Source organism: Heloderma suspectum, chromosome 2 (assembly GCF_057233095.1).
Source record: "Heloderma suspectum isolate Gila_16-S chromosome 2, 16-S_ref, whole genome shotgun sequence".
Taxonomy (NCBI): domain Eukaryota; kingdom Metazoa; phylum Chordata; class Lepidosauria; order Squamata; family Helodermatidae; genus Heloderma; species Heloderma suspectum.
In genome coordinates, this window is record NC_139459.1 from 43,978,969 (window position 1) to 44,005,549 (window position 26,581).

At 45.0% G+C, this 26,581-nt stretch overlaps 1 long non-coding RNA gene across 1 annotated transcript; it reads right to left on the reverse strand.

Moving 5' to 3' along the window:
* Positions 1-1,409: 1,409 nt before the first annotated feature.
* Positions 1,410-19,060, reverse strand: LOC146352147 (uncharacterized). Its single transcript, XR_014787615.1, has 3 exons — positions 18,690-19,060; positions 2,730-2,823; positions 1,410-2,532 (listed from the first exon to the last, which is right to left on the reverse strand). It is a non-coding gene; the product is annotated as an uncharacterized LOC146352147 (long non-coding RNA).
* Between the last annotated feature and the right edge of the window lie 7,521 nt (positions 19,061-26,581).

Here is a 26,581-nt window from a genome sequence, read left to right on the forward strand (position 1 = left end):
TTATTGGTTGAGCAGCTCCCCCCTCCAGTCAGATGATATTCACTCCAACCCCCAGCCCTACCAGGAAGTGTGTTCTGTGAAGCGATTTTTACTGGTGTGGAGCACTCCTTCGTGGAGCCCTGCATGGACCAAATCAGTAAAGCTGATTCCTTTTAAAAAAATCCGGTACTCCTCCATTTGCTTCTCCTTCTATTGTCCTGGAACTGGTCCTTCCCAGTTCTGTTAGATACTGTCAGTTGCATAGGGGAAGTTGAATAATCCAGTGTCTTCCAGACATGTCTTTCCAAGCTAACCAAGAGTTTATTTTTGTGCCCTTGGATCTCCTTCATTGTTCATTGGTGGTTGGGGAATGGATAGGTCAACTGAAGACAAATTCAGGCAACATTGAGGTAATAATAAACTTCTGATTGGGACATCTGCTACAGATAAAATAAGGGCAGTTCAATCTGGCTCTCATTGCCTGAATCTGGCCACATTTGCCACCTTTGGACTGGACCCATTCCTGTCCTGGACCATGATGCTTACCTTTGATCCCGCTGGGCCTTAACACAGTTATTGTCCTGTTCTCTGGCCTCAGTGCCCTCTGGCTCAGAGGAGGGCACAGATGATGGGGAGGCTTCATCCAGTAATGAATCATCTGCTACTCTAGGACGTTCCAGACCAGAGGATGTGGCTATACCAGCCTCCTCGGACATAGAGGGAACCCCTCTGATGCAGTTCTCACTGCTCCGACACTATAGGAGCAGGTGGCTGTAGAACTGACAATGGCCCTTTCAGTAGCAGATATCTCCTCAGAAGGGGCAGGGTTAACAGCAAGTCCAGACCTGCCAGCTTTCAGAAGGCTTCAGAAGGTATCTGCATGATGCTGAGACAAATGCTCTTTTTGAGTGAGTTCCAGCCCATGCCTCTCACAGTGATCTGTCCAGGGTCTCACCTCCTTGGACATGATCTTACTTTACCAGAGGTGATCTGGCCCTTCTAGTACCATGGGAGTCCTAAGCTGAACTTGAACAGGACAGTTATATGTGATTGCACACCACTGTTGCATCAACTAACGCTGGCAGCTGAAGCGTATAGATCAGTTTACTCCAAACTGAATGCCACTGTTCTAGGGACAAATTATTTAAAGAGCAAATGAAACAAACTTGGATGAGTGTCTTAAAGTAAAAGCCTCCCTGGTCTCCTCCAGGGCCATCTCATGGGAGGCTTACAAATAATTTGCTTGTGGGTATGTAATTGCTTACTCCTCAAGCAAAAAGTACACTTGAGAATTAAGAAATAACTGTAACTGAAACTATAGTTAAGGATACCCTGACACAATTTGTCTTTTACCCTACTTCCAAGCTGTTTCACAATCTTGTTCAATTGAAATTTGAGCTGAATAAAATGCATGCAGCAAGAGCAGAATTCACTCTCTGTATTAAGCAATTTTATTAGAGACGAGGCCCAGCAAAATCCTGCTTTACAGAGGTGTGAAAATCAGAATTTTATTCTGCGCATGTGTGTGAGAGAGACAGAAAGAGAGGGAGTGAGAAAGAGTTGTAGCAGAACATACTGGGACATGTTAAAACATAAACAAACAATTTGAAGTTTCAAAATGATTTATGAATAAATCAGACCCTATCAGATATTACAGTATTTTTTCAGAAATAGAGGCTTTGCCCACTGACCAATCGACAAAAGTGTGCATTACAAATACCTCAGCAGGTTAATGATACAGTGTCGTGAAGAATGGCAAAGCACCTGATCCAGATGCTTTCCACATTGATTGGTACTAACAACAACAACAAAATAAGTTGGGGAGCTAAGTATCTCCACGTAAAACGTGGACATTCTGAAGTGTTGCATATGAATACTTTTCCTCCTACTCTGTATGAAGAGCTCATTTCTGAAATCTTGAAACCTAATAAGGATCCAACTCAATGTACTATTTATACATTGATATACTTAATTTGGATCCTGATATATATAGTACACAAAGCCCAGGGTTAAATTTTAAGGAATTGGGAAAGGAGCTGACAACATAGTCTGCTCATTAATATAATGGCTGTAACACAACTCTTGATCAGATCCAGAAACAGTTATTACAAAAGAGCTTTATTTATTTGACTATTTTTGCCCCATCTTTCAATCTGGGAGATTCTCAAGGTGGCTTTCAAATTAAAAGACAAAATCATCATAAAACATTTATCAAAACTACTACAAATAAAACAAAGTATAAAACAACAAAAAGCAGCCTAAAATCAAATTAAAATAACCAACACAACCAAAGGGGCAGAGAAGGCTTTTGATAAAGTCCAATGGCATATTCTTCAGGCCATCCTCACAGCCTTTGGACTCCTGAGACAATTCCTTGAATGGATCAACATTTAACAAACAGCATAATCTCAGACCCCATATACTTATAATGGGTAAAGCGATAAAGATGCCTGCTTATTCCCGTTCTCTTCAATGTTCCCTTGGACAGTTAGTTTGTACTTTACAGCAGAACACACATATTAATGGAGTGAGATTTGCAGTATAGATCATCATCTGCATAAAATGAGAACGTCAACATTAATTTTCATCAGTGGTCTGGCTACCACCATAATGTGTGAGTGTACATTATTTCATGTGAAATTGCCAAATAGTGGCACAGTTCAGACTTGATGTCTGTGTTCGTATCAGCTTAAGTTGTTAAATTGTGTATGTTAAGTTTATAGAAAGTGAAAAAAAAATTAAAAAGGTACCGTAGAAGGGGCAGTCAATAGTGAAGGAGGAGTTTTCAAGCTTCAAGTAGTTTGATTTCTCATAGTGTGTTTCAGGTTGTTGTAGCGCCTCCACCTGTTGACAGACAAAACTCTGGTATCTGAGCAGGCTCTGAGTGCAGAGCCTGGGATGGTCAAGTTGTGTGGCCCAGTGGAGTTATCAAGGGGTCAGCTTGGGGGGGTCTGGTGTGGTCAGAGGTAGAGCCAATGGGAAGAGAACGGCCCAATGGTAAAGAAGAACTTTGTGCATCCAGGTAGAGTACAGTGGAAAGGGGCCTCTAAGCAGTACCATCCTCACATGATACTGAGAAGTGACTACAGACTACAAGTCATCCTAATATATAATCTAGACTACAAGTGTGGCACAAGAACAAAGCAGTAAATAAAAGTGCTCACAGAACAGATAACTCAAAACATGTGATCCCAGCTGCATACTACATGTCGACTCATATATGAAATATAGATGTAGAAAAGAAACATATTATTAAGCATTTAAAAGGTGTTCTAGAAAATACATTTCCATTTTACAGATGAGCAACATTGAGGCTGGGAGCCTTTGTTCGCAAGATTATCCTAAACCATGACAGAGATCTAAAAAATAGCCGAGCAGATCATTGAAGGAAGTGACTACCAGTCATCGCAAGATACATGACATGATCAAGATACTAAGCATCTGGAAGATATTGCATGCTTCCCTCTTCCTCACACACTGCAGTCTGTCTGCCTGCCTGCCTTTTCTCTCTCTCTCTGTCACACACACACATGTATGAACACACAATGTGTGCAAAATAGGAATAGTGGTGGGGGCCTGCCCCTGACTGACATAGGGCTCCTTCACACTGAGCTTTTATCCTGCGATTGAGATTGCTCCTTCACGGAAGTTTGCGGGCTCCTTACAGGACACCGTGGTCATTCAAGGCGTCTCCTGCACTGCATGCCCTTTGTTCTGTTTTTAAATAGATCGCAGATCATGAGCTATCAAATCACCCTGTTGTGTTCCGCTTCAGTTTCCTCCATGAAAAGTGTAAAAGCAGCAAGAAGAGGAGCGAGATCAATGAAAGATAATGGAAGACTCAGATATGGGGAGAAGGAAGGGGAAGGGGAGGGGGAAAGGGAGCAGGTGAAAAGGGGGGTCATTGTGATCCTGCCTTTAAACCGGAAGCAGAAAGCCCAGTTTTAAATGCAGGATTTTAGGCTGGTGTAGAGATGCCCATAGTTGCTCCTACTCTGGACTGCAGGGTATTTCTCTGCCAGTCCTTGCCACATTTTCTCTCCTCTCCCATTCATTCTTCCTCCTGACCGGAGCCTGCTTGTGTGGTTCTGCTCTCTGCTGATGACTGCTGCTCACCAGCTTTGTGGGGTGGCACAAAATGTAATGTCCATTATAAATATTTAAAACTCCAAGCAAGGAAAGGAAGGAAGGGGGAACTACATGCTTTTTCATTTCCATTATCATGTGAAAATTTGAGACATGCTCAGGATGTCAGTTTGAGAGGCTAGATGACAATGAAAAAGTTTGCAATGCAAAAAGGCTCAGAAATCTGTTTTTTAACAGAGCATATAGAGAACATTGTCTTACATTGTTACTGGAGAAGGATTTTAATCAAAATACCTGGAATAAATAAATTATAACACAACCCCATACATGTTCAATTAGAAGTAAGTCACACTGCGTTTAGTGGGGCTTACTCCCAGGTAAGGGCACCCTTAGTGCCCTTTGGAAATTCCCTCTTCTTGCTCCTGCATTGGTGCCTTCCCTCAAGAGTAGGGAGAGCTGGGGGGGGGGGGTTAGGAGCATGATTTTGCTGGGGAAAAGGGTGGATGAGAAGAATCACCCCCATGCACCCCCATCCCCAGACCCCAGCACACTTGGGCTCCTGGGCTTTCAGGAGCATGATTTAAAATGCAAGCTGATTAGCGGGAAGAGGAAGTGGGCTCTCATGAGCACATGGGGAGGGGGAGAGATTTAAACGTTCCCACCTCTGTATGATGAGTTGGACAGAAGAGTGAATGTGGAGGGTGTGTGCATGACTGCGCCTTGTGTAGCGTGTGTGTGTGTGTGTGTGTCTCCCATGTGCATATGGGCCCCCAACCCATAGATTTTCACACCATGCAGCCATTGGAAGCAAAAAGGTTGCCCAGCCCTGCCTTTAGGAATGTCTCTGAGAGATGCAGTGAATTACTGAAAAGATAAGCAGATACATTTGGTGTTTGCATGCAGAAACCTTTGATTCCTGCAGCATCATGTCTATTCATGATATTTTAATAAATACTTCAATAAACCTTGGTGGTGGGGATGGGGAGGTGACAAAATTACAGATGATCTCTTAGCAATTACATCTCTAAAAGAATAAATGTGTTCACATAATTTCCTTCCACCTATCATATAAAGTTGATAAAATACTGCCCTTCTTTCGAGATGTCATCATTTAGAACAAAGGATATTTCTGCCCTTTGATGCTGGCACTGATTTAGAATTGCTATTCAAAGCTGTTGAGAGATAAAACCATGGCAACATTACTACACACAAAATTATTTGGGAAAAGCACTGTGAAGTGATAAACTTTACATTAAAAATAAAGTGTTTACCATAAGGGCTTTAGTTAATTTCTGAGAAAAAGGGGTTTTTTTTTTAGCATACATCTTGCAGTCTAATGGATTGTGTATTTTGTTTTAATTACTTAAGTTAGACAAGCACATCTCAAGCAATAATTGCCTAAATGCTCCCCCAGTAACCAAGCCAATATACTAGACACTTTAAGAAGAGGAAGGAGGAAAGTGTATTCGGGGGCAATCTAAGACTTTTTTAGGCAGGTGTGATTTGAAATGCATTTGAGCAATCTCTCAGCTATTCAGCTGAAAACCTTGGGGAATGGTTGGTGTGAGCACATGGAGTACTTGAAGCTGCTGACGCAAAATGGTATCATCTGTTCTCACTGTCTCCAATAATCCTTCCTGATCACTAAAGCTATCAAAACACTCTTTGGTGGAAAGAAGTCTATTGCCAATGTTATGATACAGATGGAAGTATAAAAGTTTCCATCAATGGACATATCTGCACACTACAAACTTAAAGTAGTTTAACCCACTCACCTCACTTCGATCAAGGGACTCTAGAAATTGTAGATCTGTGTGGGGAATACTGCTTTCGAGGGAAAACGTAACATTTAAACAGTTAATTTTGTAGTACTATGTTATAGTTGTACTATAAGTACACACTGTACTTATTGATCCATCTCCCTCCCAGTACTTCGTCTGTTTTATTCCATGAGATTTTAACAAAACTCACTGATAGTTTTTGTGTGTGGTTTCCTTGAGTTGCTTTGCATTCAGCTCTGCCTTCCTTTCCCACCATTGTTACTGGTGTGTATGTGACTGCGGTGGGAGTGTCCCTTCACCTTTGACTTTGGGGGTTATTGAGTGATTTGTCATTGGTGGTTCAATATCTTTTAGTGGGGCTGTGCATGGACCCCCTGATCTGACTCGGAATCTGCTTCGGGGCTTCCGAGGTGGGCCTGATTTGGCTTGGGATGATTCGGGGGACCCCAACCAGCCTCGGTGTACAAAGCTGAAGTGGGATTCGGACATTCGAATCCCGCTTCGCCCCCCCGAACATGCCACCCAGCCCCCAACTCCTTAGCTGGGCCCTTGCTCTGCAGGGGGGCACTGCTGCCAGGGGAGCCACCATTGCCGCTGCTGCTGCTGGGGAAGCCACTACCGGCACTGCTGGGGAGCCGCTGGGGAAGGTGCTGCCGGCGCTGCTGGGGAAACGGCTGCCCATCACAGCCCGCCAACCACCTGTTCTGCCCTCTTTGCAAGGAGGGAGTAATGGGCAATTGATGGAAGGCACTGGCCACCTGTCAAGCCTGCACAGCCTCCTTCCTTGCACAGAAGATGACCATGCAGATTGGACAGGCACAAGGACATGTTGCCCTCCAACTGCACTCTCTCTCTCCCTTGCAAGGAGGGGAGGACACCCAGCTGGAGGCCGACTCCTGCCTCTGCTGAAGCCTTCACGGGTTCCTTGCTTGCAAGGAGCCCGTGAAGGCTTGAGTGAGGCCAGCGGTGGCAGCTTGCTATGAGGATGGGCTGCCACCGTTGCCGCCAGGGGAGCTGCTTCCGCTGCTAGCTCCTAGGCCCTCTGGATGTGCGCTGGCAGCCATCTTGTTCTGGGGAATGGGGGGGCATTTTTTAAATGGCGACTCCCTCTATTTCTGGAAATACAGGGAGTCATCGTTTTAAAAATAGCTCCCCCCATTCCCTGGAACAAGATGGCTGCCGGTGCATGTCCAGAGGACCAGTTAAGGAGCTGGGGGCCGCAGCAGTGATGGCTGGGCCTCCAGATCACTCTGAGGTTCACTGAAGCTCTTTGGAGTAACCCAGTCCACTTTGGGCCACTTCGATCCCCCTCCGCCTCGGCTAGGAGGCGGCCCAAAGCAGCCCAAGGCACCCCACTTTGCCTTGGAGTTTGGGCTTCGGGCCAAACCGGAGCACAGCCCTGTTTTTTGTTTAGTTCTATGGGCACCTGCACAGCTGCACATAATTTAGAACTTTTGAATCCTTTATTTCTCCACTGCTAAGTCACCTTTTTTCCTTTTTTCGTTTTTCGTGGATGAAAGCAGACTACCAGGAAGGCCCAGTAGTATCTTCAGACCCACTTGTGGCACTGCATCATGTTGCACACAGAAGAGGCATGTCACATCTGACCTTGCATACTCTGCTCAGTTCTTGTGCAATGGGAACAATATGGGGTGATGTATGGGAATCACTTCAGTTATAAAATTTTGGTATATTCCATGGTTTTGCTAGCATGTGCCCTATGAATAGCAATTGCTTGACCAAAACAAACAGACACAGTGATGCCTCCATAATGAGAGGGCATCCAGGGTAGATATACAAGCACAAACTAGGTACTTTGTATACAAGCACAAAGTGTAGAATTATGTGGCATAAGCTGGGAGCCAAACTACACTTGCCTTTAAAACCGGCATAGTAAATACAAAGATGCATTTAATGTCATGTAATTTAGCACTGGGAAACCATCCCTAATTGAACCAGTGAGCCTAATTTTATTTCTGTTTAAAATGCTTACTCACAGGGTGCTTCAGGTTTAGGCTTTTATTGTGAAATCCCCCTCCCTCAGTCACATAACTTTATGGGGTCCAGACGATACAGTCTTCCACTTCTGACCCTCCCGTATTTATGCATAGTTTCTTCCATCTTTTTTCTTACCATAGAAAAACTATTAAGGTGGGAAAGGATGGACTAGCTACACAGTGCCTTCTAATTAGTAATGCTAGGAGCCCTCTGTATGGGAGGATCCACACTCCTTTGCACAGAAGCTTTCAAACAGCATCTTATTTATTTATTTATTCATACATACATACATACTTATTTTATTAACATAATACCCTTTTCAGTCTACTAATCAGAAGCAGGCTCTATACCATGGGCAGGGAACCTGTGGCCCTCCATATGTTCTGGGACGAGAACTTCCATAATCTCTGACCACTGGCCATGCCAACTGGGGCAGATGTTCAACAAGTTGGAGTTCAACAGCATCTGGAGGACCACAGGGTTCCCCCCCGCTCTACATGATCAAGAAAAAGCCAATGGGGATGGAAAATACAAATTCCACTCTTAAAAAACACATGCAAATGTGCTTTCTCCATAATGGCTCTGAACTTTAGTAGGAATCTTCAAATGCTAACCACAGCAAATGCTCTGATTGCAACTATGGGAGTGCAACCAAGCAGCCTTTGAGATTTAAAATACATTCACATAGAAACATGATTTATTTATGTATTGTGTTGTATCCTGCCCTGTATCCTGGCTCAAGGTCAATTAGTGAACTCCATGGTTGAGCAGGGATTTGAGACCAAGTTTTCTAGTCTGTTCAGCACTATATTCATTACACCAGGGTTGGATGGAAGGTGGATTGCAGTATAATTTGCAGTAAATTGGCAAGTGTTTTCAACTCCCAATTGTTTAACAAGGGCAACAAGAAAAAGGCTGCCCCCAGTAAATAAGGCTGCTAGAATTCCTAATTTGTACTTGTGTATACATAGGTCTTCCCAGTGTAGTATTAAATTGCTATTTATTTGTTATATTTATTAAAAGCCTCACAGAACAATTTCTCTCTAGGAACTGTACGAATTAAAACGTCTATAAAAGAGGATGTGTGTCTGTCTGTCCATCCATCAGCACCATAGCACCAAGATTATGGAATCTAGACACCTGAAATTTGGCGAACATAATAAGAGGACCCTAGGGGTATGCACCTCACAGTTATTTTTTAAAAAATGCATTAGGGAGCAATTCTATGTCCCCAGACAGCATCTGGGGATATAGGATATTTTGGTTTCCTGGCTCTGTGCTTTTAGACAGGGCTCTAAGCTTGGAGCCAGGAAACTGCACCCCCCCCCCCGTCTCTCAAAGTGGGCATGGAGAGAACCGTGCCAGCTGCCTCTCTGTACTCAGTAAATGGAATGCAGAGATGGGGGAAAGGAGGCGTTCTTGAGGGCAGGGAGGGAAAGAGACAGGGCGGCTGGCTTACGCCTTTTCTATCACCGCCCGAGCCTCCTTCCCTTCCCCAGCCTCCGCTAGACAGGCAAAATTACCTGTCTAGTTAAAATGCAGCACAGGAGGCCGGAGGCTCCTCCTCCTCTGCATAGGATAGGCTTACAAGTATCCAGGGCACAACCCATAGGATTGCGCCCTTAATTCATTTCAATGTGTTCATGCATTTGAAGCCTGCAGAAATATCTTCAGCCACTAGGGGCAGACCTCCCTAACCAGCACATAGGTTTGCGTCCTTACCGTTTGAAGCCAGGGGAGATTAGTAGGCTGAGGGACAGAGTTATATGCCTGCCCCCTGATGTGAGGCAGCCCCCCTCAGGGGGCTGGAGCAGACAGGACCCTCTCTCAAGGGGCTGTAGGGTGCAACGTGGCAGGGCCATGTGCAGGCCATAGCTCCACTCAGACAATGTGTCCAAATCAGACAGCTGTGTAAGTTTGCTTGAAGGCTTCGCTATATCAGACTGAGGGCTACTCCAACCTGTGCAAAACCTGGTCCATTCATTAGTAATTAATACAATAAAAACACAATAAATCATTTAAAACCCAGAAAATCATAAAAGTCTGAATAAACAAAAACCATCACATAGCCTGCTGCCAAAAGGACAATGATGTAGGTACCTGGCAAGCTTCCATAGGGAGAGCATTCCAAAGCTGGGGCCTACTACCAAAAGAGCCCTCTTTATCATGGCCACCCTCCAAATCTATGATTGACGAGGGGACACATGGACAGGGCTTCCAAACCAAAATCTAAAATATTTGCAATGAAATGTTTTCCAATTTATGTTCTTGAGAAATACTTTTATGAAAAATTCTGTATAACTCAAAAAACGTGTAGATGTTTATAGCTGAGACTTTGGTCTCATAAGAGATACCACCTTGCCTCTTTTATATATGTTACAACTTTCTTCTGCCACATGTCCTCTAATGTGACATGTGGCTGTTACAACTTTCTTCTGCCACATGTCCTCTAATGTGACATGTGGCTATCTTTAATTTCTGGAAGGGGATTGTTGTCTAGGGTTGTAATCCTATATCCACTTACCAGGGAGTAAACCCCATCGAATTCAGTGGGACTCACTTCTGAGTAGACATGTATAGCATTGCGTTGTAAGCGTTTTAAGCTTGGCTGGATTTATTTAGTTAGTTATTTTTGCTGGAAATGTTTTTTTTAATTGATACTTTTATTCTTACTCCACTGGTCTTTTTGTATTTTTTTTTACATTTGTATTATAAAGTTGTTTTAGGCGGCAATCCTATGTACGCTTACCTGGGAGTAAGTTCCATTGAACCTGATAGGATTTAGTTCTGAGTACACATGCATAGGATTGCACTGCACAAATTTTAATTTTAATTGTTAGTTGCCTTCAGCTCTCTTGAGGAAAGGAGGGATTGAAATATAATAAATAAATAAGCTTGAAATCTTGAAATCATATTTTGCATATGTACATACATCGTGCAATGTCTTTCTGCCTTAAGAGATATCAGTTATGAATTCTCTAGAGCAAAGGACATTTTCAATACCTCAGTTGACTTTTTCTTGCTCTTGTGATGAATAAGATGAAAGGGACAAGTGGCATATTCTGTTAAAATTCCAAGTTAACCGAGAGAAAGGAGAATTTAGTTGGTAAAATCTCATTATGTGCTCTCTGCTCCCTCCCCTCGCTTTGCCGCAACAGAATATTCAACTGGGCAGATTTTTTACATAAATAATGTGCTGAATTTATTAGGTACATTACAGGGAGGCACAGGGGATTTCCCATTTGGAATCACAATTTAAATGTGGAGATGCTGAGAACAGTGCAGCGTAACACATGCTGCTGTTTGGAAGAGCTTATGTCCTCTGGGGTTGTGCTGTTGGACCTGGTTCAGATTCTGCATGGTTTTAGGGGGTTGCTGCAGAAAGAAAAATTGTAGGTTCTAGCAAAGAAAATAACTTTGGTATGAAATGTACCCCTGAAGAAAATTAATCTGTTTTGCCACAGTTTTTTCCCCAGAGATATTTAATCAGAAAACTGTTCTCTTTCCCCTTTTTTATTTTTTTAATAAAGAAGATATTTTGTATTCTAGCCCTGGGGAAGTTAAACAAAACACCTTTTGCTGCAGTAACACAAAATCTGCACGTTCACCAAGTCTTCTTTTTTATTTGAACTGACACATTTCATTTTAAGTGTAGTTGGCATCAGAGATATTATCGGTATCTTTGCTAACTGTTGTTTGGAATAAAACCTGATTCCCTTGGTTCTATTTTCCTGCCGTGTTTAGACAAATGTTTGGGATTTTGTGTGTCTATTACCAAGTCTTGGGATTCCTGTGGTTGTGTGGTACAGGCAGCTGTGGGATTTTGTACACAAGACTGCTCTGATTTTTGGATTTTGTTTGTGTATGGAACTGTGTCAGTGGATCTTAGGATCCCTTCTTTGCATGCAGTTGCTTGGGTGGCCTCCTAACCACATATGGGAGCCACAACCAAATACCAGGAGAGAAGACTGTTCTATAGTCGTGATTTGGAACAGTTGAATAATATACTTACTGCATCTCCAATGTTCAGTTTGTTTCCTTTTTGCAGTAATGGCTGCATTCGAGGGAATACAGATGAACAGCACTAGGTACGTTTGTTGGGGGTTATTTGGCTTATTTCTCTATTGTTCGTGCCCATTTTAAGGACAGGAAGTCATAATGCAACTCTTGCTCCTAGGAGGACTGAGAATTCTTTATGGCTTTGACTCCTAATGCAGCCAATAGAACACAGAAAAATAGGAAGCTGCTTTATACTGCATCAGGCCATTGGTCCATCTAGCCCAGTACACTGACTGGCAGCAGCTCTCGAGGGTTTCAGACAGGAGTTTTTCCTGGAGATGCCAGGGATTGAACCTCGGACATTCTGCATGCAAAGCAGGTGCTCTACCACTGAGCCATGGACCTCCCTGCTGTGGAAGTGTGTGTGGGACAGGGCGAGGGTTGGAGATAGTTCAAGGTCACTGATTCTGAGTGGTATCTGAAGACATGAGGGAAACTACACCCTGACCAGCAGGCATTATTTCACAGCGGTGGAAGAAGCTGGCTGCTGGCACTGCACAGTGCAAGCAGGTGAATATTGAATGGCAAACTGCGCCCGGTGTATGTGTTGACTAATGTAGAGGACAGGATTTGAATGAATGGAAATGGCAGGGAACCATATTTCATCTAAACGTTAGAAGAACATTCCTAACAGTAAATGCTGTTAGACAGTAGAACTTGCTGCCTCAGGCAGTGGTACGAGGTATTTCAGCAGAATCTGGATGACAATCTGTCAGCGATGCTGTAGTTCCATCCTGCATTGAACCAGGAGTTGGTCTAGATAGCCTCCAAGGTACCTTTCTTGGATTGTATTCTATGATTCTATTATCATTGTTGCAATGCACTTTACTGCAACTAGCTCAGAATACTGTGGCTGCTGCTAAGAGGGGCCAGGCAATGAGATCGTATCTCACCTTCAAGATCATAAATGAGATCATAAACAACTTCCAGTATGTTTCCAAGCTCAATTAAACGTGCTGATCATAACTTTTAAAGCCCTACATAGCTGTTATATTAGTCTAAGCATGATCAGATGCCAAAAACAATGCTTCCTCCAAGGAGCTCAGAGCGTATCATTTCCCCTCCCTTGCATTTTAACCTTACAACAACCCTAGAAGGTAGGTGAAGCTGAGGGATAGTGACTAACTCAAGGTCTAGTGAGTTTCATAGCTGAATGGGGATTTGAAGCCAGGTCTTGCCAGCCCTAATCTGACACTCTAACTATTGCATCATACTGGCTTTCTAAATAGTATCCCTCCATGCACACACTGGCCTGGAACGAGGAGGAACAATGTTTTTCTCCAATATTATCCTGTGTCCTCTATACGTTGCCTAAAAGAACAGCTGTCTTGTCTCGTCTCCCACAAAATATTGTCAAATGCACCATGGCTACCCACTCATTTAAACCCTTCAATTTAGTAGAAGTGTTTTTACTACCAAAGGCCAGGCCACAATTATCTGTCAAATATATATTCCTTTGCAATTCATGTTAAGAGATATGTTAGGTTTTGCTGTCTGTGATTCATCCCTGTCTTCCTGTCAGGCACCAGAAGGATGTTCTTTCAAGATATACTTGGAAGGTCTGCCTTCCATCACCTTAACCACATTCCCTATCCATGGAAGTAACTGGGATTTAAATTACATTTGGCATTTATTGACATTTGCCATGCTGGTTTCCTATTAAAATTTTCCTATTCTTTTTTCATTTATTTTCCCCAAATGTACATCATACTGCACATTATTAAGACTTCTGTCTTATTTTTAGAAACAAAAAATTGAGCTGAAGCTACACAGAGGATGTTTATGACATATTTTCCATAGCATTTTTATATGTGATATTTTTCTCCACTTTTTCCCCATGTTCTTGTCAAATACAAGATCCACAGGTGATAGGCTGTAGCATGTGCAGTTATAAACCATAAGACCTAGCCCTTCACTCCAAGTACTGCATGGAAGTGGTACACGTGTTTGCCTCTGTTGAAGGATTCTGGAATCTCTCATCCAGTTTTCAGGCACAAGGTGTCCAGGAAACACAAATTTTACCAAAAGTTGCTATGTTCGAAAGTGGCACTGGAAGTGAGTTAAACGTGAGGAAAAGATCACCTGGATCAGGCCCAGTGTCAGCACCTTTTAGGGCCCACTAGGCAGATGGGCCTGCAAGTGGCTGTTTTAGTTACCCACAATGCCCTGGAGGGACACTGTCTTTTTCTTCTTCATGGGTTTAATGGTGAAGCACGGCCCAGAATGAAAGGCCCTATGACTGCCACCTACTGCAGCCTTCCCAGCCCGGTGGCTGGGTGGGACTTGCTGGGAGTTGTAGTCCAATGCGTCTGGAGGGCACCAGGTCAGTGAAGGCTGGCCTACTGGCTATAACAGTATCACTTCTCAGTCAGTCATAAATTCTAGTAGCATGTAAGACACTTGTAGGAAAGTAAAATGGCTACTTGCCACTGCCAGGTAAGCCCTGGAGGCTCACTACCATAGGAGGGGGCCTGACAAAAGGCACTTTCCTCATAAACCTGGCTCTGGCCTGGCCTGGCCTAATCAGGAATTGTTTTTTTAAAAAAACTTGTCTCCCTAAATCAGAGTTGACCATTCATTGCAAACATATATTTAGGCTGTGCACTGATTTACCTAAAAACAGGAACATTTTTTTCCTGCCAAGCAGACTGCTTCCCCTGCTTTTCCTTTTGTGCTGACAGATCAGGGGGTCCCCAACAGTTTTGGACCACTGATCTAGAGGGAATTTGAGAAACTGCTGTGGGCACTACCACAAAATGGCTCCCACAGAGGATGTGGCTAGTCACATAATGGCTGCCTTGGGGGCCTGGCTAGTCAAATGCGAGCTAAAGAGGGGTGTGTGCATGTGTGTGCGGGAGAAATAGTGAGACTAGAGGCTGGGAGGGGGGAGAAACAGCAAGGCAAACGGGTAGAGAAAGAGCAAGGCTAGAGGCTAGATAGGGGGAGAAACAGTGAGCTAAAGAAATGGGGTGGAAATAGTGAGGTTAGAGGCTGGGAGGGAAGGAGAAATAGCAAGACAAAGATGTAGAGGGGAGAGAAAGAGTAAGGCTAGAGGATAGAAAGGGGAGAAGGAAGACTGTCCTGATATTTTCCATGGTTTTTTTAATGGGGCATGGAGGCGAGTGCCTCATGGGTACCTTTGGAGGTCCCCGCAGGTTCTATGGCTCCCATGGGCGCTGCATTGGGGATCCCTGCTCTACATCGAAAGCCATTCCCCTGCCCATCCTTTAGGTGAGCTATCCATTTTAATTTGGTAAGTGGCCATATGAATATTATTTATTTATTTGTTTGTTTAATTTATTAATCGCCCATCTGGCTGGTCACCCAGCCACTCTGGAAGATGTACAACAATAAAAACAGTTCAAAACAATAAAATTCAACATTAAAAACATCACATTTCTAAAATTACCCTAACTCACCCCAAACGCCTGCCTGAACAACCACGTTTTTAATGCGTGGCGGAAGCTCATTAAAGAGGGGGCATGGCGGAGTACCCTAGGGAGGGAGTTCCGCAGAGTGGGGGCCACCACAGAGAAGGCCCTTTCTCTTGTCCTTACCAGCCTAGCTGTCATGGCTGATGGGACAGGGAGAAGGACATCCGAGGCTGATCTTGTTGAGCGGCCTATCTGGTGTTGCTGGAGGTGCTCCTTGAGATAGGCTGGGCCAGAACCATATAGGGTTTTAAAGGTCAAAACCAACACCTTGAATTTGGCCTGGAAAACAACTGGTAACTAGTGCAGCTCCTTCAGCACCGGAGTGATATGATGTCGCCGGTGGCTGCCTTTAATCAGGCGAGCCGCTGCGTTCTGTACCAGCTGCAGCTTCCGAACCATCTTCAAGGGTAACCCCACGTAGAACGCATTGTTGTTGTTGTTCAGTCGTTAAGTCGTGTCCGACTCTTCGTGACCCCATGGACCATAGCACGAGAGGAGACCAGGGCACGTACTACCAATGGGAGCAGATGGTCGGGAAGGTAGGGGCACAGCTGCTGTATCAGATGAAGTTGGTACAGCACTGTCTGGCTCACAGCTGACACCTGAGCCTCCATGGACAGCTGGGAGTCTAAGATGATCCCCAAGCTGCGGGCCTGGTCTTTCAAGGGTAGCCGTAACCCATTCAACACCAGGTCAACATCCCCCAGCCTCCTCTTGTCTCCCACCAAAAGTACCTCGGTCTTGTCAGGTTCAGCTTCAGCTTATTCCTCCCCATCCAGCCACTTACCATCTCCAGACATTTAGACAGGGATTCTACGGCCAAGCTTGGTGAAGATTTGAACAAGAGATAGAGCTGCATGTCATCCATATATTGATGACACCGCACCCCAAACCTCCTGATGATAGCCCCCAGTGGCTTCACATAGATGTTAAATAGCATCGGGGAGAGGATGGAACCCTGTGGTACCCCACAAGTGAGCGGCCGCGGGTCCGAAACCTCCTCTCCCAGTGCTACCCTCTGGTACCAGCCGGAGAGGAAGGGCCAGAACCAGGTAGGTTTTGACCTTTAAAACCCTATATGGTTCTGGCCCAGCCTATCTTAAGGACTGCCTCCAGCAACACCATACAGGCAGCGTAACAAGATCAGCCTCAGATGGCCTTCTCTCAGTCCCATCAGCCAGGACAGCTAGGCTGGTGAGGATGAGGGAGAGGCCTTCTCTGTGGTGGCCCCCACTCTGTGGAACTCCCTCCCTAGGGAACTCCGCCATGCCCCCTCTTTAATGAGCTTCCGCCATGCATTAAAAATGTGGTTGTTCAGGCAGGCATTTGGGGTGGGTTAGGGTATTTGTTATAATGTTTTTAATGTAGAATTTTATTGTTTTAACTGTTTTGTTGTTGTACATCACCCAGAGTGGCTGGGTGACCAGCCAGATGGGCGATTAATAAATAAAGAAATAAATTTTAAAAACCCACCGTAATACAGTGTCTCCAATGCCCAACCTCTCCAGGCGGTCCAGGAGGATACCATGGACAACGGTATCAAAAACCGCTGAGAGGTCGAGGAGAACAAGGAAGGAGCGTTCACCCCTATCCAGAGCCCTCCTCATATCATCTACCAAGGCCGTTTCTGTCCCATGCCCAAGCCTGAAGCCCGACTGAAATGGGTCTAGATAATCAGTTTCTTCCAAGTGTGCCTTCAACTGCATCGCCACCACCCACTCAATCACCTTGCCCAAAAATGGCGGATTTGAGACTGGGCAAAAGTTGTTCAGAACTTGAGGATCCAAGGAGGGCTTCTTTAAGAGCGGTCTTATCACTGCCTCCTTGAGGGCTGATGGCATCACTCCCTCCTCAAGGGAGGTGTTTACCACCATCCTGATCCCCTCACCCAATCTCTCTCTGCAGCTCACAATGAGCCAAGATGGGCAAGGATCAAGTAAGCAGGTGGTCGGCCTTACAGATGAAAGCACCTTGTCCACTTCCTGAGAAGGAAGAAGCTGGAGCCGATCCCACAAAACTGGTTTGCCACAGACCACCTCTTGCTCACTAACTGTATCCACAGCGCACGGAATAACACTCCTAATCCGATCAATTTTATCCGCAAAGTGCCTTGCCAAGGCCTAACAGCTTAGAATGCTCCAGTGGTTCCAGAGCAACTGGACCGACCAGGCTCCGGACCACTTGGAACAGCCTCCTGGGACAGCACTCTGCAGATGCGATAGAGGCAGCATAATATTCCTTTTTTGCTGCCTTCACTGCCACGTGATAGGCTGAAGATACAGCTCTAGCCTATGTCTGATCGTCTTTGGAGTGAGACTTCCACCACCGCTCTAGCCATCTCACCTCCTGTTTCAGGGCTCGTAACCACGGATTGAACCATGGTGCAGTCCAAGCCCTGTTCAGGGGGAGAGGGCGTTTCGGAGCCACCCGATCTAATGCCCCAGTGATTGCGGCATTCCAGCCACCCACCAGCATCTCATCCGAGTGGATGTTGGCGTGCTCCAGAGAATCTCCAAGTGCGTTCAGGAATCCATTCGGATCCATAAGATGCCTGGGGTGGACCATTTTAATGGGTCCTCTACCCCTGCGGAGGGGTTGTGGAACCGAGAAGTCCAATGTCACCAGATAGTGATCTGGCCATGACAAGGGTGTGTGTGGATATACCCCTGACTTCCAGATCACTCCCCGCTTCTCCAGCAACAAGCACAAGGTCTAGCGCATGACTGGCTACATGGGTGGGCCCAGTTGGAATATGGTGCAGTTCCCAGGAAGCCATGGTCTCCATGAAGTCCCGAGGTGCTCCTGTGAGGACAGCCTCTGAATGTACGTTGAAGTCCCCCAACACCAATAAGTTAGGGGACTGCACACGCACATCAGAGACCACCTCAAGCACCTCAGCCAGGGAGTCAATCATGCAGAGGGGTGGACGGTTCATGAGCAGAATCCCCAGACTGCCCTTCGGGCCCAACCTCCAGTACATGCACTCAGCAACCTGGGTCTCCTGGACAGGGGGTCTGGTGAAGACCAAGGACTCTCGGAAGATAACAGCCACTCCCCCTCCCCGATCCCCAGCGCTCGGCTGCTGTGCATACGAAAATCCAGCTGGACACATGGCCGCCAGAGTTGGAGCAGTGGCCTCAGCCAGCCAGGTCTCCGTAATACATGCCAGGCCTGCACCCTCATCCAGGATCATGTCGTGGATGAGGGAGGTTTTCTGGGTAACAGGCCTGGCATTGCAGAGCAGCAAACGAAGGCCCAAAGATGGAGTCACGCCTCCCCCAGCCATCCTTTGGCTCTGGACAGGCCCAGAGCAGGGGACAGATATTATACATCTCCCCCTTGTTCCCCTTACCTGGCACGGCCTGCCCCTAGTGCTCTGCCAGCGCCTGCCACCGGTGGTGATAAATGGTGGTGATAATGGCGGCGGTGACAGCGCAGCAGAGCAGGCACAGCAGCAGCAGGGCCGCCTCTTCCCCGGTGGTGGCAGCTTCTCCTGCAGGTCCTGACTCTCCCAGGCCACCTCAGCCAGCCAGCTTATGTAGCCCCTCCAGGGAGGGGCAGGTGGAAACAGTCAGCACAGCTGGCTCAGTACCTGGTCCTGCAGGGACTGGCGGTCTGCCAGGCAGAAGTCCGCAGGGAAGGACTGGTGGTGGCAGCGGCGGCGGCAGCAGGCACAGCAGCAGCAGGCACGCCTCTTCCCTGGGTGGTGGTAGCTTCTCCTGCAGGCCCTGGCTCTGCTTAATATCTGCTTAAACATTTTGCTCAGTGATCTGTCAAAAGTTTTCCCTTTCTATTTATTATATTTTGGAACAGCTCAGAAAAAGGGGGAAGGTGGCATTGTGATTAACACCAGGGCCAGCTTACCAGAACTGTGCAAATCAGGCTTTTGCTTGAATCAGAAAAATGGGTTCCTCTTCTGCCCAATATGGGGGAGAAGACAGTACATCTGCCATAACTGTTTTAATTGTGAATCCCTGGCAGAGTCACTGCTGAAATTATGTATTTCCGAACCCATACTCCATGCACTGATTAGGGAATTATATTAAAAGATCTAGGGATTCCCTGGGAATCCCTGGGAATCCCTAGGCATCGTGCTCATGACACCGATTCTGCACCAGCTGCATCAGTTGCTGGAGCACTTCCAAGCCCAATTTAAAGTGTTGATTTTAACCTTTAAAGCCTAAATGGTTTGTGCTCAATTTACTTGAAGGACCACCTTCTTCCATACTCTGAGGTCATCAGCAGAGACCCTTCTCGCTTGCCCACCCACTCGCTGCCAAGGGTGGTTAGGCTGAGGTGATGGGGAGTTTAATTGTTATATTACTATTCTAACCATAGGCGGCACTGTGTCCAAACTGAGGCAGTAAGTTATGCTATTGTTGTAGACTGTGTTTTGCAATAAAGTTGTTGTTCTGTTAGGCATCCATTTTGGCCTGGCTTCTTCTCAGAAATAACCTGAGATGGTGTCAGAGGTCTACGCCTCAAACCTTTCAGGAATGGCTTGCCATGACACAGTTTTTCACCCCTAGAAAGCTTCAACTTCAACAGAATCTCAGAATGGACAGATTGGAAGGAAAGATTCATTTCATCTACTCATTTCCACATAGCAATAAAACTCCACATGGAGACTGCAGAAGTGCAGATTAGTTCTCTCATTTATCATATGGGAAAGGAAGCTGAACATATCTTCAAATCCTTTACTGAGCACAGTCATAAGGATGACTATGCACAAGTGCTGTCCAGATGTGATAATTTGGTGTAAACAAGGGAGAGCGTATTTTCTGTGGTGGCCCCGCACCTCTAGAATTGGCTTCTACTAGGGCTTCCATCAAACTCCTTCTTTGCAGGCCTTCAGGAAGTTTCTGAAGTCCCTCTTGTTTTCCCTGGCCTTTTCTTAATCTGTGGGATGCAGGTTTTAGTGGTGTTATATGTTTTTTATAGTATTTTTATTGAATATTTATTTATTGCCTTTCTATCTGTTTTTATATATTTGGGGGGGGGGAGTTATGCAGTATGCCGCCTTGACATGGTTCTACCCTTAAAAGCAGCCTAAAAATAATTTTAAATAAATAAATAAATAAAATACATATCCAAGGAGGGTGCTGATCCACTTAAATAACTTTGCCATCTTAGAAACAATCATGTTATTGTGGACTGTGTAAAAATTACTACTCTAATCTGAAAGATTACACATTTGTCCTTCAGACCTAAGATGCCCTTGTCATATCTCCTTAAATACTGTCAGTAGAGAAGGTGAGCATTTCATTTAATTTGTGTTTTGATAAGAATTTAACAAAATTTACGAATTCATTCATAAACTGGCTGGAAAGAATTTGAGATTTTAAAAAAATTGAATGTGGGAGAAAGTGAAACTGACAGATTCACCCATCCAGGCAGATAGCTTTGAGTGCTGAGCGTTCAGCTCCTAAAAAAATCTGGGTTCAAATCCCTGTGAATTCAACCATGTTTGTAGTGCTGAATTAAGATTGTCATGTCTTTAGCTCTGACAGATTCCTCATCGTTAATAGCTGCATGGCAGGCAGGTACAACATAATCCTTTCCATGCTGGAAATAGCTGTACCTGCTGAATGTGGCTGGTGCAGATGGGTCAGAATTTTGTTCATTTTTTTTAATTTTAATAAGAAGTTACCGAATCTTGCAAATTCCTTCGCAAACAGAACTTGATATTTTAAAAGATGTGTCTATGGGAGCAAATGAAACTGATAGGTGTGTCCATTCTTGTCAGTTACATCTATTCTCCCTGTTAGACAATGCAAAAGTTGTCTTCTCTTATCATTTTACCAAGGTTTTAAATGAAAATTTCTCGTGTGATTTAGCACAGGGCTGGTTCTGATTCTGAAGACATTCAGTATTTGTTACCTGTCCAGTTTCTGTCATTATGTTCTTATTATTATTTCTGAAGTCTTTAATTGCTCTACTGTTTAATCTCTGGACCTCTTTGCCACTTTTCTGATGATCTCTCATCACTTCTCATCCTGACTAATTGTCACAGGATCATCTCCAAGGTCCCAAATATGCTTATATACCTGCTCTGCACAGGATGTTTTATGTGCTGTTGTATTATGTCTCTGTGTATCAGGACCTCACTGAACATATTGGGTTAGATCCAGGATCTGCCATTCACAAGAGGGTGGGGCCTTGTGCTCGTGGGAGGTCCTTCTGCTTGATTTTTGGAGATCACACAGCACAGCTCACCCCATTCAGCGTGGTCTTCTGACTCTCTGACCGGGTTTGCACAACACGAGGATGGTTAACAAACAACGGTGGGTTGTTAACCATCCCTGTCCGTGCTGGTCGCCTGCTGGCTGATTTCCGTAATTACCCTTGCTGGACAAAGGTTGTTGTGCCATCTGAACCAGTGAGGATGGGTGGCTGGTGTGGTTAACAGACCACACAGAACCCAGGGTCGGTTGTAGGGTTGCTGGATGGTTTATTAACCACCCGAGCCATCCACTCTCACCAGATTCAGATGCCATGACAATCCACAACCGGTGAAGGTAATTAGGGAAACCAGCTGGCATGCATGGGGATGGCTAACAAGCTAGCCTGGCTTATTAACCACCCTTAATGGTTAATGCGAACCAGCTGTCTGTGTAGCATTTTCAGGGGGTTGGAGGGGCTGCCATGGGAAGGACAGGACAGGGAAGTCCACTTCCACCAGTGCTGTTGGTCCAGTGTAAATCTGGATCAAACCCATTGGGTATGGATTTTTTTTATGCACATATGTCCTCCTTAGGCCCCTAAGATTTCAGAGTGCTTGAGAGCTGAAAAGGACAATAAAAGAACTAGCAAAACTCTCCAGGGCAAAAGTGGTAAAATACATTTATCCTCAGGTTAAATATGGTTCCTTTGATTGCACATATTGCTGTCAGCCTTTGGCTTTGGGCAAAATACCATAATCTTAAGGATAATTTTTGCCCTTGGGCAATCTTCCATTACTGTCATGTGTGACAAAGGAACACCGAGATTTTGTGGGAGTTTTTGATGTTGTCTGTATAGGAGAACTACAGATTTTTATTTCCCTGTGCCTGGTCATGATGTTAATGATGGGCCTGGTCATGATGTTAATTAGTCATATGCCACTGTGATGCAAACAAGCTCCCCAATCCACACCTATTGTAAATCTTTCATAGTTAATGGAGGCGGGATTTCTTTGTTTAACTACATTAACATTAAACAAGAAAAGATTTACTGGGATCTACCTCATGGAAGCTGCCCTGCTAGGCCAAACGTTATGGTTTCTTTTGCAATTTCCCCAGAACGTTGCATTTTTGTTTTAAAAAATCATCTGGCTTGGGGAACCTTCACTGTCACTTGAGATTCAGGTGGCCTGAGTGGCACAGAGTGCCTTCTACCAGCTTCAGCAGGTGGCCCAGTTATTTTGTTTTGTATTTATTAAATTTCTATACTACCCCATAGCCGAAGGTCTCTGAGTGGTTTACAGAAGTTAAAACATTAAAATACAACATAAAAAGTTTAAAAGCCATTTACATAAAAGTACGCAGACAATATACACAAACAACATATAACTAAAAACAACTTTGAACAGTCAGTCATAACTACAGACACATCCTGGACCGATTAAAACTCATCATGTGCTGCCAAATGTCTGGGAAAATGCCCTTATCTGGACAGGGATACCCTGGCTTCAATGCTTTATGCTCTAGTAACCTCCAGGTTAGATTACTGCAACGTACCTTATGTGAATCTGCCTTTGAAGATGGTTTGGAAACCGCAGCTTGTGCTAAATGTGGCAGCCTGATTAATAACAAGGATCAGGAGGTCTAAGCATGTAACATCGATTCTGGACTGCTTGCACTGGCTGTCTATACATTTCTGAACTCAGTTGAAGGTGCTGGTTTTAACCTATAAGACTTTATAGGGCTGATGGAGTGGCCCCGCACCATGTAAGGCTTTATAGGAGCGCCCCTCCCGGCATCTGATGCCCTCTGCCAAGGGTGGTTCAAGGATAGGCAACAAGGGAGAGGGCCTTCTCAGTGATGGCCCCCAATTATGGAATGCTCTCCTCAGCAAGGCCCACCTGGTGTCAACATTGTCATCTTTTCAGCACTACATTAAGACTTTCCTTTATTCCCATGCATTTGATAGCTGTTTAATACATCAGTTGAATTGTTTATGGCTGTCATTGATGTTTTAGTTGTTTTATGGTGTGGTTGTATTTTAATGGATAATTGTTGTAACCTTTTAAATTTTGGATGTTTTAATTCAATTATAAGTCACCTTGAGTCTTATTTGGGGGAAGGCATCTGAGACATCACCATCATCATCTTCATCATCACCAGTGTAAACCTGTGTGACAAAGGGGAAGGTTGCAGGATGGGCTAGTTTCCCCCAGAAATGCTATTATGCCCTGGACTGCTTAGGTTTTACCTAGAGTGGATTTGTTGGGGGAGGGGGGGAGAAAGGTATTCTGGGTCTTCAGTCTGGACTGTGAATAAAATTGTATTGTACTTGAAGCTGATCAGTTGAGGCAGTTCTAAATCAACCGGAGGGCTTGGGGGGGAGAGTACTGAGACCTGATATGCTGATATTTTCATGAGAAGATACCACAATTCACACTGCATCTTATGAGTTAGAAGGCAAGGGCCAAGCAGGGCCTTCCTCACCTTTGCCTATTAAAATTAGTTACAATCACAAAAATGTTAATAATCAATGGTCTACCGCCACTCTAAATGGGCATTTTTCTTGCCGCTCTCTAGGGATGTGGGGATGCCTCAGCCTCTCCTGTATGACCAAATATTCTACTTATCTGTATTAGGAGTGTGGCAGGTGAGGAAAATTCAAATCCAGAGATAAATTAGGACAAGTAACACACACACACACACACACACATATCTCTATCTATCTATCTATCTATCTATCTATCTATCTATCTATCTATCTATATCTATCTTGTAACACTCATCCCTTGTGAGCTGGACCAAGCAATTTCTTACAAGTCAGAGGTACTGCAAGTGATAGGCCTTTTGAGACAAGCTAATCAGGGATGTTTATTCTATAGTTAGGTTCCCTTTTCCTTTGCTAAAGAAGAAAGTTTTGAATTAAAACACTTTTACATGTTAGTTAGACAAGGAAAGATATAATTTCTAGGGATGAACGAAAGGCACTTACCTCTCGCGGATTATTTTGATGGTGGGGGGGGAGGCGCTCCGTCCCTCCCCCTGGAATCCTGGATGGGGGGGAGGCGCTCCATTCCTCCCCCCCTGGAATCCTGGCTGGCTGGCTGTGCTCTGCAGGGATTCTGCGGAGCCGCCGGCCGGCTCCGCCAGCAGCTGGACATCCGGCCGCTGGCTAGCAGGGATGCAAATGGCGGCGGCTGTAGCCGCCGCCGGTTGCATCCCTGCAGTCAGCCGTGATAGGCTACGTAAATATTTATGTAGCCTAAAAAAACACACGCGTACGCAAATGGCGGTGGCCACGGCTGCCGCCATTTGCGTTCCTTATTTTGGCACGTCTTAGTCTACGTCAAGATATACGTAGACTAAGACGGTGAAAATAAGGGAAACACAATTAGCGTAGCGTCCGCTACGCTATTTGCGTTCCCCTTATTTTCGCCGTTATTTTGCCAAAATAAGGAACACAAATGGCGGCGGCCGTGGCCACCGCCATTTGCGTACGCGCATTTTTTTTGTTTTTTTTTAAGTCAGCCGTGATAGGCTACGTAAACATTTACTTAGCCTATCACGTTTTTTTTTTAAACTTAGCCGTGATAGGCTATGTAAATCTTTACGTAGCCTATCACTTTTTTTTTTTTTTAAGTGGAAATGGCCACCGCCGCCAGGAAGATCCGCCCCAGGTAAATCTTGTCCTGGGGTGGGGGTGGGGGGGCAGACCGTTCTGCCACCGATTTCAGGGGGCCGAATGCGCTGGCATTTGGCCTCCCTGAGATCCATGGCGGAATTCTCTGACATCCCTAATAATTTCTAAGCTAACCTCCAAAGCATTTATGGAAACAATCTGATCAGTTTCCTCCCCAAAATGTATGTGTACTGATTGATGATTGGGCAACAAATGGAAAAGATGCCGGGGGGGAGTGGAGAGAGATAACTTGCTGCAGCCTTCCCCAACCTGGTGCCCTTGTGATGTTTTGGATTTCAACTCCCATCAGCCCCAGCCAGCATGGCAAATCATCACAAATGCTGGGAATTGTAGTCCCAAACATCTAAAGAGCATTAGGTTAAGGAAGGGACTAGCTTGCTGTCTATGTGACAAAGAAATACAAAATCACTGTGTTGACTCCCAAAATCGAATTTGGGCACTATAAAAAGACCATATTCTGTCACTGTGTTCCATATCTTTGTTTTCTCTCCTAATACTATCTATATATTAAACAGGTTTTATATGATTGGTATTGACCAAATTTGGCCATTGTCTTGGTGTTCCTTCTTTACTGTTGGACGTGTGTGTGTAGAGGTGTGTCTGTGCAAACTCCTGTGCATTCATGTTATTGCAGCTCTTCACCTAGACAGTTTGTTAATTTAATTTGCTAGCAGAAACTAAAAATCTGGCTAAGTAATAATGTCCATACGTGGTTACTTCATGACCCATTCTCGAAGTTTTCATTCCCTGTTTTTAGCAGACTGCATCAATTCTACCCCAAGGCTTGTATTATTCAAGGGACACACAGTTGCTAGCTTCCCACAAAATACCTTGCCACTTGAAATTGAATCTTTTTACTCAGCTCACACTTTGCTTGCATTTATTTTGATGGAGAAAAAAAAATCCCATGACATGGAGTCTAAATGGGATCTGTCCATCTAAATGGAGCTGTCCATGGAGGTGTCACAGGTGTCAGCTGTGAGCCGGACAGCACTGTATCAACTCCATCTGATACGGCAGCTGTGCCCCTTCCTTCCCGACCATCTGCTCCCATCGGTAGTACATGCCCTGGTCTCCTCTCGTTTAGACTACTGTAATGCGCTCTACGTGGGGTTACCCTTGAAGACGGTTCGGAAGCTGCAGCTGGTACAGAACGCGGCGGCTCGCCTAATTAAAGGCAGCCGCTGGCGAGATCACATCACTCCAGTGCTGAAGGAGTTGCACTGGTTACCAGTTGTTTTCTGGGCCAAATTCAAGGTGTTGGTTTTGACCTTTAAAACCCTATATGGTTCCGGCCCAGCCTATCTTAAGGAGCGCCTCCAGCAACACCAGACAGGCCGCTTAACAAGATCAGCCTCGGATGGCCTTCTCTCTGTCCCATCA